The sequence below is a fragment of the Macaca nemestrina genome, chromosome 1, assembly GCF_043159975.1.
Source record: "Macaca nemestrina isolate mMacNem1 chromosome 1, mMacNem.hap1, whole genome shotgun sequence".
In the NCBI taxonomy this organism is placed as follows: Eukaryota; Metazoa; Chordata; class Mammalia; order Primates; family Cercopithecidae; genus Macaca; species Macaca nemestrina.
The window spans coordinates 190,629,235-190,637,807 of NC_092125.1; the positions used below are offsets into that span (position 1 = coordinate 190,629,235).

At 42.7% G+C, this 8,573-nt stretch overlaps 1 pseudogene; it reads left to right on the forward strand.

Annotated features, from left to right (window-relative positions):
- Positions 1–3,069: 3,069 nt before the first annotated feature.
- LOC139356846 (olfactory receptor 2A12-like) lies at positions 3,070–4,095 on the forward strand (annotated as a pseudogene).
- Positions 4,096–8,573: the final 4,478 nt, after the last annotated feature.

The following is an 8,573-nucleotide window of genomic DNA, read 5'->3' on the forward strand; positions in this document are numbered from 1 at the left end:
TGAGGCAGGAGAACCGGGTCTGGAGGCAGAGAACCTAAAGCCGATTCTTGCTGGCTTCCTAGAACTAAATCAAAAGGAAAAACCCCACCTATTCATGCAGAAGTAACAAAAGGATCAGAGGCTACTCCTTTTGCAACCTCCTTCCCCTTTCCACTTCCTGACACAGGAAACATGAAAAGTGCCTCTGATTAGTCCCCTCCCACAACCAATCAGATAGGTCGCAGTCCTAGCCTTCATTTGTATAGGAATGTAACTTTGTAACTTCACTTCAGCCTCTGATTGTTCACCTCCCACAACCAATCAGACTAGTTGGGGGCCACTACTTCATTTACATAGGGTATAACCAAGTAACCAACGAGAAACCTCTAGAGGATATTTAAACCCCAGAAAGTTTTGTAACCAGGACTCTTGAGCTATATCCTCAAGCCCACTCCCACTCTGTGAAGTGTATTAATACTTTCAGTTCAATAAACCTGTGCTTTTGTTGCTTCAGTCTTTGTTGCTTTGTTTGTGAGTTTTGCCCAATGCTTTGTTCAAAATGCCAAGAACCTGGACGACTGATAGTCAAGACCCTCCGCCAGTAACAATAGGGTGAGAAGTGAGAGGTAGGAGGTGAGGACAGGGAGGTGACTCATCAGGACTTTGGCTTTTCCTGAGAGATACAGAAATCCACTGGAGGGTTTTGATACGAGAATTTACATTTTCTGGCCTATATTTAACAGGATCACTCTAGTGACTGTTCTAAGAATAGACTCTGAGGAAAGAGAGTTGACACTATGGGACTATTTGGAAGATATTGCAATATTTCTGATAAGATGGCAATTTGGACTGGTGGCAATGGTGGAGATGGAGAGGTGATTTTTCCTGGGATGTATCTTTGAAAAGGAACCAATAATATTTGCCGATGTATTGCATGGGAGTGGTGGGTATGGGAGCAAGAGAAAAGTTCAAAAGACTCTGAGGTGCCTTTTTTTTTTTTCATTTTAGCCACTGAAGGGATAAAATTGCCATTAACTGAACTGAAGAAGACTGTAAGAGGAGCAGGTTTATGGGGGAAGACTGGAAATTTGATTTTAGAAAATGTTGTTTAACTCACCTGTTAGATATTCCAATGGAGATAGATATCAAATAGGCAGTTGAATAGATGAGTTCAAAGAAAAGATCTAGGATGGAGGTATACTTCAGATTTTTCAGCACATAGTTAGCTTTCAATGCCTAGGTTGTATCCATAATTAGAGTGAGAATTCAAAGTCAGATCCTGCTAATTCCAATGCTATGGCATACTGCCTCTAACATGAGAATTAAATATTTTCCTCATCCATCTGAGCTGGGGTCCTGTCCCTAACTTTATGAGGTATTATTTTAATTCAAATTGATAGCTATCAGCCTTTCACTTTCTGTATAATATTTCAGATATTGAAATTCTGATCCAAGGTTTGGGGGTTTTCTATGGAAAAACTTGACACTCTGCAATGTTGTGCAACATGTACTTTCTGTCCCCTAAAATTATGACTACACAAGTCACTTTTCTCAAACAATGTCACCTAAAGGGGCTTATTTCATGTTTTGTCCTGCTAAACCCTACATGACATTTGATGGTGTGAGAGACACACTTGATCTTAATGTGGTGGTGAGAACATGGGACTTGGAGTTTAAGTCAGATCTATCACTCACTATAATATATATCTGACCTTGGATGGCTGATTTTGAAATTTTCATTTATGAAAATGAAAATGGTGGTGCTGACCTCCACAGGTTGTGGTAATAATCTAACAGGATCACATTTACTAAAACATTTTATACAGCACCATTTTATAAATGACAATTTCTTCTTTGGAATCTGGAAAATGTGACATATCCAGATGACAGAACTCTGTTACAACCATTTAAGGACCAGGAGAAGCATAAAGAAAAAAGGACTGGTCAGTAACATGCCCTCTTGTCCAGGCTGCCAACCTAGGATCAAGGACTGAGTCCAGATCAGACTGAAGATACATTCTCACCCACCACTCAGTTCTATCCTGTGAACAACATGGCTGTGGAAGATTCCTTACTAGGTTTTACAAAAAGCTTCCAGACATGCAGTGATATGGTTTGGCTGTGTCCCCACCCAAATCTCATCTTGAATTCCTACATGTTGTGGGAGGGACCCAGTGGGAGGTAATTGAATCATGGGGGCAAGTCTTTCCCATGCTGTTCTTGTGATAGTGAATGACTCTCATGAGATCTGATGGTTTTAAAAAGAGGCGTTCCCCTGCACAAGCTCTCTCCTTGCCTGCTGACACCCATGCAAGACATGACTTGCTCTTCCTTGCCTTCAACCATGATTGTGAGGCTTCCCCAGCCACACGGAACTGTAAGTCCAATTAAACCTCTTTCTTTTGTAAATTGCCCAGTATCGGGTATGTCTTTAGTAGCAGCGTGAAAACAGACTAATACACACAGGTATCTCACTTCCAGGAAAATGTGTTTCACCTTTTTGAGCAATACCAAGGGCACAGAAATTTTCTCTATGTCTAAATTCTTGAGTCTCTGAGGCCAACTTTACATGTCAATTTGCTCTTTACAGTTGTGATCACTGCAGGTATGACTGGGAATGTGTGGATGAGGGGATAAATGTTCTAGGAAAAAGATTCCTTTCTCTTCCCAAAAACATTTATTTAAAGTTTCCCTTTTTTCTGAAAATTTATAGTGTGTGAGAAAGGTACAGTGTCAGAGAGAAAGAAAACAAAGAGAAGAAACTTGATTTTCTATTTGCTTGTTGTTTTATTTACTGTCATTTGCAGCACCTATAGTCTTGATACTTGAAAGAACGACTTTAAAACTACAGACAGGTCTAGAACTTTCTGGCTTGCTATAAAACATTTGCTATGAAACTGATTTATGCTGTGTGTGTGTGTGTGTGTGTGTGTGTGTGTGTTTGTGTGTGTGTGTGTGTGTGATCTTCAAAGTAAGACTCCTCTGTACAACTCTCACAACAGAGCCATTGGAATTTTATTGGGGTTAGTCAATTAGACAAACCAGCAAGTATTAACAGAATTCCTACTAAGTGCCTAGAGCTATGGTAGGCCAATTTGGATAGAACATTCTCCAACTGTGGAGGTAGGTATTTTGGCTTCAGTCCCTGCTTCTATGATCTTACACAGTGTTCTCCCATTGCAACTGCAAGGGCATCAAGAATATGTCCTCTTCTTTCCTCAGAAGGAAGGCCACGCATAGTGAAGTCTGGAAAAATCACAGCTCTGTAACTGAATTGATCCTCCTGGGCTTCTCCAGAAATCCCAGGACCAACTGGACTCTTTTTCTTTCTCTTCCTCTACTTATTTACAGTCCTGGGCAATGGGCTCATTGTTACCATGATCAGAGTAGATGCATGCCTCCACACCCCCATCCATGTATTTCTTCTGGATCTCAGCTATGCCGCCACCACAGTGCCACAGATGTTGGTCCATTTTGTAAGCTATAATCAAGCCATCTCCTATGTTGAGTATGTGGTCCAGTTGTACATTTTCCTGACTGTGGGCATCATTGAGACCTAGATTTTTGCACCTGTGGCCTATGACAGGTACATTGCCATATACTATCCACCCAATTCTGGGGTCCAGATGAGCCAGACCCTGTGTGTATTCCTGGCAGTCAGATTTGCCTTTCGTGGTCTCTTCTTCTGTGCCCTTGTATACACAGTCTTTGCAGTGAATCTGCCCCAATGAGACCAACCACTTAAAAAACAATTCCCGCTATCTTGAAGTTGGCCTGTGCAGACACATCCCTCAAAGACCAAATAGACTTTATCTTGGCTTTCATATTGCTCCTGATCCCATTATCCCTCATCCTGGCCTCACATGTTTGTATCTTCATGCTATTCTAAGGATTCACTCCACCAAGGTCAGATTATGATCCCCACATATCACTGTGGTCACCATGTTCTGTATTTCGTGCATGCTCATGTACATGAAGCCTGGCTCTGAAGTCTCTCAGAGGATGACAAGAAGCTGACTGACTCCGTTCTACAATGACATCTCTGCTTTCATCAACCCCATTACCTACAGCCTCTGGAAGAAGAATGCGGAGAGGGCTTTCCTCAAGTTAATTTAAATGAGTGAGGACATTCAATAGATCATGGATAAGACTGTTTGCAGTGCTTCTGATTTCTTGTCTACACCCCTCACACTTTCATCGAAGTCATTAGAGTGAATAAGGACTCTCTGGATCAGCAAGATACTTAAGAAAAAAACACTTTCATATTAATTTGCCAATGAAAACATAAAGGAAGGACTCAGAGAACTTTGTTCAAGGTCATTGATCTTCTGTGGCTTTGGAAAATTTATCTAACTTCTCCGGGATTGAGTTTCCATATCTGTAAAATGTGTTTTATGAAATTCATTGTGCCTAAATAGTAATAGCTAACTTTATTGAGCTTTTCTATATGACAGTCACTGTCTAAGCGCTTTATATGTACTTATTTTCATTCTTATAATAACTCTAGGCAGGGTGCAGTGGCTTATGTCTGTAACCCCAGCACTTTGGGCGTTAAAGAAATAATGTGTACGGTGTTCCATTTCCAAGACAAAGTGCCGTGAATTGGCTTAGGCCAGAAAATTACAGAAGAAACAGGATATACTAGGCCCCTACATGGAAAGTCGATGCCTGCTTGTCAGGGCCCCCTCCTTAGTTGCTATCACTTGAACCAAAGAAGTTTAGTCTAAGATGAAAGTTTACTAGCCTGCAAAATAGCTCACTTTGTCTGTTCTTATCAGCCTGCCCAGCCACTTAGGTCATAAGTCAAATACTTGAAGAGCCCCTGAGCTAGCTAGGATTGCAATGTATTGTGGGCTGCAACAAAAGGCAGCAGGACAACCCTAAAGAAAAATGCCTAAAGCCCCAACAACCAATACGTAATGTCTGGGAAGATTATGACCCCATTATATGCAGCCTATGAGGAAGCAGGGGAGGGACCTGCATGCTAGGGGATAAATTGCTTGCCTGAAACCATGCTGGGTGTGCCTGCCCATCAGACACCTGATCTTGCATGATCGGGTCTTATTAAAAGTTTCACTTTTGCTGCTCTCCAGGTCTCTGCATCCATTCTTTGGGTGTGGATGGGTGAGTTTGTTTCTCACAACTTGGTGGCCCATACAGGGATCTCTGTGCCTGCGTGGAGTAAGACACTGGCTGAGAGGGGAGGTGTCCCACCCGATTTAGGTGGTCCGCTCTGCCCAGGTGTCCCAGCACCCCACAGAAGCCATAGACAAACCCAAGAATGTTATTCAGGAGACAACGGAGGTGACAAAGGGAGAAAAGCAGGCACCCCGGCAACCAGGTAGCCTCGTGCATCAGCCAAGGTAGGAAAATTGGACGATAAGTACTGCCTTGGTGGTTGGGCATTTTCAGAGGTCGAGTGTGTGTGGCTGAGACATATCTTAGATACAGAGCTAGTGTGAAGTCCCAATCCATGGTTCTCCTGTGAGGGAAATGGCTGGAGACGGATGAAGCTATTCTCAGGGTGTGCAAGAAATCTCCAGTAGGGGTGGGCTGAGTACACAGGGAAAAGCTCAGACACAGAGACTAATTGAAAATGGGAAATAAGAATTCTAGGCCTCGGGAACAAAGGAAAGAGGGAACTAAAGAGACCGCCTCTGAAGTTCCCCTAGATAGTCCACTGAGGAGAATGCTGCAGGTTTGGAGGGATAATGCTCGAACCAGGGACAAGTAAAAGCAAAAGGTGATTAAGTATTGCTGTTTTATCTGGCCCAAAGTGCCCCTTCATCAGCCTTCAGTCTTTTGGCCTAAGTTTGGCTCAGATGAGGATTGGGTGTGCCAATCTTTAATTCTCTTTGTGAATGATAAAATCCCATCCTCACAAGAGGAGATGGGTTACGCTCTTTGTTGGATTAGTGAATTACCTCCTATGTTCCCCCTTTAGGAGGAAGGAAAAGAGCATAGTAAAGAGACTTCACCCAGTGAAAAGCTCTGGGATCCCCTAACATGCTTACCCCACCATACATCTCATAATGTAGAGGACAGGGAGATAGGGGGGCAACCAGAATCTGGGGGTCATGAAAGAGTTAAACCCAGTGCTCCCTTAAATCCTTATCCAAACTTGAGGAAAGAATTAGAACAATGTAAGAAGGACATTGAGAATTTCCCTATTCCTTCTAAACAGCAGGTGTCTAACATGTACCCGCTTAGAGAAGTCCCTATGGGACAGGGAGAAGTTGGATTTGTGAGTGCACCTCTAACAAGTACTGAGATTAGGAATTTTAAAAAGGAAATGAGGCCATTCTTGGAAGATACCTTCGGTTTAGCGGAGCAGCTAGATCAATTTTTAGGACCCAATTTTTATACTTAGGCTGAGATGATGTCAATCATGAATATGCTGTTTACTGGGGAAGACAGGGGAATGATTAGAAGGGCAGCCATGACTATTTGTGAGAGATAGCATCCTCCTGGGCAAGGAGTCCTGCCAACTGAGCAGAAATTCCCAAATGTGGATCCAGATGGGATAATAAGGACCCCAGGGATTGGGTCCAAATGCAAGGCCTTACGGAGCTAATAATTAGAGCGATTAAAGAGTCCACTCCTAGGACACAGAATGTCTCAAAAGCATTCAAGATTCAACAACAACAACAAAGAGGAGACTCCCTCTGCATTTCTACAGAGGCTCAGAAACCAAATGAGAAAACATTCAGGATTAGATCTGGTGGACCCAGTAGGGCAGGGCCTTTTAAAGGTTAACTTTGTGACTAAAAACTGGCCTGATATTACTAAAAAAACTGCAAAAGATTGATGGATGGAATGAGAAACCAATTGAGGAATTACTGAGGGAAGCTCAGAAGGCTTTTGTAAGAAGAGAGAAAGAGTTAAGCTGCTGACCCTGAAGGCAGGGGAGACCCGGAGGCACAGTTATAAGTGGGAACCGGCTGCTGAAAGCTGTTGATGAAAACTGCAGCTAAATCTTTTGTTGTTTCGGCAGAGCTGTCATCTTTGCACACGGACCGGGGGAGCCAGGGCACAGGACAGCTCAACTCTTGCCAAGAGAGAGAAAGAGGAATAAACTGAATGTGAGGGAGAAAGGAACGGGATGACAGAGAGATAGAAGAAGAAAATGAGTGAGAGAGAGAGAGACTGGAAAAACAGAGATAAAAGAGGGATACAGAAGGTGAGACTGGGGAGAGAGAGAATGTAAAAGGAAGAAAGAGTATGAGAGAGAGAGAGAGAGAGGCTGTAAAAAATGGGAGACAAAGAGACAAAAGTGCAAGTAAGCAGTAGCTGTCACAGCCCTGCTGGTAGAGGAGAGTTGGAAGCTGACCTTTGGTAGGGCCCTGGTAGTGAGCACCCCACAGCAGGTTAAGAATATATTAAATCAAAGAGCTGGCAGATGGTTGACTGATTCCCAAATTTTAAAATATGAAGCCATATTACTAAAAAAATTTAATAATTTGGTCTTAACAACAGATACTTGCTTGATTCCAGCCAGTTTCTTGTGGAAAAAAAGAAGAGAATAAGAAGCCATCAGAGCATAACTGTTTAGATATCATAGAATATCAAGTTAAAATTAGACCAGACCTTAGAGAAATTCCACTACATGATGTGATAAGGCAGTTCGTGGATGGGTCATCCCGAGTAATAGATGGTAAAAGACACAATGGCCATGCTGTCATTAATGGAAACAAACAATCCTTATGCAGAAAAGGTAAATTACCCAATAACTTGTCAGCCCAAACCTGTGAATTATATGCTCTTAACCTGGCCCTAAAGCTCCTAGAAGGCTAAGAAGGCACTATATATACTAATTCCAAATATGCCTATGGATTAGTACACACCTCTGGAAAGATCTGGACAGAGCAGGGCTCAATAAATAGCAGGGGGAAAGAATTGGTACATAGGGAATTTGTTAAACAAGTTTTAGAAAGCCTCCTGCTTCCAGCAGAGGTAGCTATAGTTCATGTAAGTGGCCATCAGAAAAGAAACACTATAGAAGCTGTAGGGAACAGGTTTGCAAATAAAGCTGCTAAGCAAGCCTCTCTCTGAAGGAAGAAGTTAAATTGTTTAGCCTATCCCCAGATATCCCTAAGGTAGTACTGAGACCCCAATTTTCTAAAGAGGAGGAGGAAGAGCTGGGCAAGATAGGGGCCACTGAAACTGAGGATGGGAGGTGGGTGTTCCCTGACGGGGGGGGAAATGATAAACCCAAAATGAGAGAACTGATGTCCATACTGCATAAGGGACGTCACTGGGGTTCCCAGGCCATGTGTGATGCAATACTCAAAAATTATGGGTGTATAAAACTTTATACCCTTGCTAAACAAGTGTGTGGTGGTTGTGTGACCTGCCAGAGAATAAACAAAAAGGTAGTTAGAAAACAGACTACTGGAGGGAGACCTCCCGGGTTAAGGACATTTCAAAGCATTCAGGTAGATTTTACAGAAATGCCCCAAATACGGAGACTAAAGTATCTACTGGTAGTGGTAGACCACCTCTCCAGCTAGGCGGAGGCCTTCCACCTCCCAACTGCCACCGCCAGGAATGTAGTCAAAGTAATCTTAGAACAAATTATACCAAAATTTGGCCTG